The sequence below is a fragment of the Rhinolophus ferrumequinum genome, assembly GCF_004115265.2.
Source record: "Rhinolophus ferrumequinum isolate MPI-CBG mRhiFer1 chromosome 15 unlocalized genomic scaffold, mRhiFer1_v1.p scaffold_54_arrow_ctg1_1, whole genome shotgun sequence".
NCBI classification, from domain to species: Eukaryota; Metazoa; Chordata; class Mammalia; order Chiroptera; family Rhinolophidae; genus Rhinolophus; species Rhinolophus ferrumequinum.
This window is the reverse complement of record NW_022680357.1, coordinates 12291867-12296115: the sequence shown is the minus strand read 5'-3', so window position 1 is coordinate 12296115 and position 4249 is coordinate 12291867. Positions and strand designations below refer to the sequence as shown.

General features: G+C 47.7%; 1 pseudogene; it reads right to left on the bottom strand.

Moving 5' to 3' along the window:
- Positions 1-2652: 2652 nt before the first annotated feature.
- LOC117019359 (60S ribosomal protein L27a-like) lies at positions 2653-3184 on the bottom strand (annotated as a pseudogene).
- Positions 3185-4249: the final 1065 nt, after the last annotated feature.

Here is a 4249-nt window from a genome sequence, read left to right as displayed (position 1 = left end):
TTTCCATTTGCCGGTTCTCAGAGATGAAAGGCCAGTGTGCAGGAATCTTCTCCAGGCCGACTGTGGCCCTGATACCTGAAATAGAGAATTGTAGTCAGAGTTTGTAGTGGAGTCCAGCCCAAGAAACCAGGGTGCCCCAGGCAAATGTGGGGGGGCTTATGTTTGGTGCTCCCTACTTTGTCTCTCTCAGCACCTAGTCTTCAAACTATCCCTTGGATGCTAAGGTCCCACCCCCTCCAGAAAAGAATGCATATTCATTTCCCTGCTAATGAGGCAGGATAGCAGAATGGTCATCTGTGTCATTTGGAGAGCCAGAATATTTGGAGTCAAATTCCAACTTCACCATTTCTTGGCTGTGTGAATCTAGACACATTTTCCACTTTCCTCAGCCTCGATTTCCCCATCTGTAAAATAGGGGTGGTGATCACAGTCGTACTTTCCTCTCAGCATTGTTATGAGGGTTGAATTGGACAGTGCATGTAAAGCTCTTAGATCGGTGCCAGGCCCATAGAAAATGCTTGCCATACGCTGACTGTAATTATTACGAATGCTCTGCGTAGCCTCTTTAAGTCTTACATCTTTAAAATGGCAACTCTGTCCCTTTGGTGCTCAATAAGGATGCTTGATGCCCACCTCTTGGGCTCCTTCCAGCTCCGGTCTTCTCACTCACTCCACCTCGGATTTGACATTGGATGCTGCCTAAGCAGGGCCACCTTTCCCTCCCCTCTCCTTCCTCACCTCTGATATGCCACGTGATGAATCGCATCAGACACCGCCTGCTTCTTGGACTTCATCCCTGGCCTCGGAAGGTTGGTGTTATCACCAGTGGGGATGGAACAGGTGCCTGGCGCTGCGTTAGCTGTCCTAAATCTCAAATGCATTTGGAATGCTGGGCTATCAGCATCAGAGAAGATGTTTTCAGGCAAAAGATGGCTTCACCTAGGCAGCCTCTCCCTGTGGCTTTCATAAGGTCAGCCTAGCCCAGGTTAATAGGGCTTTCAAACTAAGAAAGGGGAAGAATCAAAATCTGTCTGCTTTCATTAAGCACAGCCCTTGCCTGCATATTAGAATATGTGTAAATCAGCACACTGTAGAGGGCTGGCTCGCCTCCAGGTCAAGCTAGGTACAAGGAAGGGGGTGCGGCTCCTCAGTAATGGTCCAGGAGGCAAACGAGGTCACCATCAGTAATAGGAGAGCATTTGTCTGCAGATGATCAAACCACAGAGGGAGGCGATGATGGGAGAGGCTCTGGAACGTGTCTTCCGGATAAGAACTGTTCAAGGTTCTCTCTCTTCTGTGTAACCTCAGGAATATGCCAAAGGTCTCCCAAAAGGCTCCCAGCTCATACCGTCAGCTCCCGGATGCAAAAGCCTCTTTCTGTCTTTGCATCTGAGCATCACAGTGGGAAATGTCCTCCAAGGCAAAACAGAAGAAAGGGACTGGGAGATATTCCCCAGACACCTACTCAGCCTTCCTGATTGCCATCCCTTCGTCTCCGGTGTAATTATTAGAAAGCAGTTTGAACAGTCTTCAGATTCTGAGTGAGGAATTCGCACATCAGCGGAGCTCCAGTCAGACTTGTTGTTGTTTCAGACTTTTGTTTCTGGGCCACAGAGTATCTCCCAAGATATATGTGGGCTTCCTACAAAAACAATAAAGTCAACAGCTAGCCTCACTTCTTCAGAGGGAGTTATTTCTTGAGCATTTTTATGAGCCACGCTCGGAGGAGAGCACCGATAGGTGGAGTCTTCTGTTTCAAAGGTTTGTTTCGTTTTTCAGGGAGAAGTGATATTTTGGTGACTCATCCTAACAGCAGTGGCAGGGAAATCCGCTGAAGATTAAGAACATTAGACATAAGGTACATGAAAAGGTTAAATAGCAAATAGTAATATATACGGAACCCTATGCTGGGCCCAGGGCTAGTGGTTCTTAACCTTGGCGGTGCATTAGAATCATCCTTGGAATTCAAAAACAATCCAACAAAAAATGTACAATTCAGTGGCACACCCCAGACTAATTAAACCGGAACATCTGGGGATTCTCCTGGGCATCCATAGTTTTTAAAGCTTCTCAGGTGATTTCAGTGTGAAGTTGGATAGAGAACTGTTGGCCTAAATGGACAGAGTTGAATAGGACATAATTTGCTCCCTTGAGAAAGTAGAAGCAATCATGTAAATAAATGCATGTGATACAGGGTCTTAGCTGCACTGATGGGAACGCGTACAGGGTGTAGAGGTTTTGGAGAGAACGGAATGACTCATTTTCCTTGGGAGGTTCAGGGAATACATCATGGGAGAGAACTTGTCAGACTAATTTTGAAGAAGATAGAGCATTTTACCAACTCGGTAGGTGGAAACGAAGGTTGGAGGAAAGAAGCACACACGCTGTGCACACAAGTAGAGTGAAGCCAGGAAGGGGCTGGAATCGTGTGAGCCAGAACTAGCAGATCGGGAGCAGTTTGTGCAGAAGGGCCACACCCAGCCTGAAACCAGTCACCAGAAAAAGCCCCTTTTCTCTTCAATGGAGCTCAGGCAGCTAAGAGGGCAGTGCAAGTGCAGATGCCTTTCCAAGAGTAAGAGGTGACATAGATGACACTCAATGACGTCCAACTTTTTGTGCTGTTACTTTTTATTTAAAAGCGTTTGTTAGCAATTAACGAACTGCATGTGGCTTCAAACCAGGACACCAGACCCTCCACCTGCTCTTAATCTTCTTGTCGGTTCTTCTGCTGAAGAATTTGATCTTGAGGATGACAGGTGACTTGCGGAGACTTCTCTGTCCCAGAACATTTTCGTGGTCCCATCTCGCCACATCGGTGACGGGGGCATCTCCAGTTGTTTTTGGCAGCATTCACCAGTGTCTGCTCACTGACCATGGTCCACAATTTATTGAGGTTGACAGTTGGGCAGAAGTACTGGCTCCCTTGAAGTGGCAGTGCCTCACACTGACTTTGCCCAGGTAACCTGGGTGGTGTTTGTCAGAGGTGGTGGGGATGGCTGTGGGGATGGCTGCCACCTGCGTTCCCCTGGCCCCCCGGGTGCTTCTGCTGTTTGCTGATGTGGCTCATATGGCCCTAACATTTGTGGGTCTCCCTCAATCTGGATGGCGTGTCAGTGATCAAGACAAATGAGATATTACTGTTTCGGAAGTTGCAGCATTTCCACGAGTAGATGCTGCAGCTCATAGAAACAAAGATGGCTGTGGCTACAGACACACAGTTCACAAAAACTTGGTACTTGGCGCAAATTTTGGAGCTGTGCTGTGACTTTTGGCAGTGACATTCATGTTCAGAAATACTGCTGGGGTCAACACCGGCCAAACCATACCCCCATCGCTGGTTGAGTTGTGAACAGGCTTATCCATCATCTGACATCTCGTCAGGTGCCACAGTCAACAGTGGAATCACCCACAGCGATGCCACAAATAACGCTGCAACTACAATAATTTGTTTTTAATTACTGAAGGCTTACTATGTCCTCAGTGTGTTAACTATTTCAAGAAATCTTTGATTAGTTTCTGTCACTTCCACTCCATTTATTTTATTCTAATGCTCATCAAGTGTTTGACTTGCATCTTGGTTTACTCATCTAACGAAGGGAATATTTTGAAAATTTTAAAGATGTTTTTCTTCTTGATGTGGCGAATCATGTTCTTTGAATACAGCCTTCGAGTATGAGGGAAGAAAGAGGCCCCCTGGAGGAGGGGAGGATGTAGCACAGGAACGTCATGGTGAGAGAGGCGGAAGTAGCTGAGCGCTGGTCCTGCTGTGTCAGGTGGGGTGGTAAGGAACAGGTCAGTGGAGCAGGTGGCAAAACACACATTTCATTATCAGCCTCTCTGGGCTGAGGTGTGGGGAGGGAAAGCAGCTAGATAGAGTGAGTGGGGAAGAGGAAAGCAGAAGAGGGTGTTTTTCTCTTCCTGCTTCCTGTTTGGGATCTGAGAGGAGAGAGATTTATAAGATGTCCCCAACATCAACTTGGGGAGGCTGCCTAGCCAAGTGGGAGGCACTGTGGCTCGGGTAAGAGTTAGTCTGAGGCAGCATCCTCAGCCTCCACTGGTTCTTCTGAAGTCTGAAAAAAGTCAGAGTTTTCCCGAAATACGGAGGCAACCAAGTGGTAGCTGAGAAAATGACAAGGAAGCTTGCCTTAGGGGTGACTCTTCCAGAGGCAAAGACATGTATGATAGGGAGCTTGCAGGGTGGGCCACCTGGGATGGGTGCTGAAGGGGCGTGGTCACCCTCACAGGGACC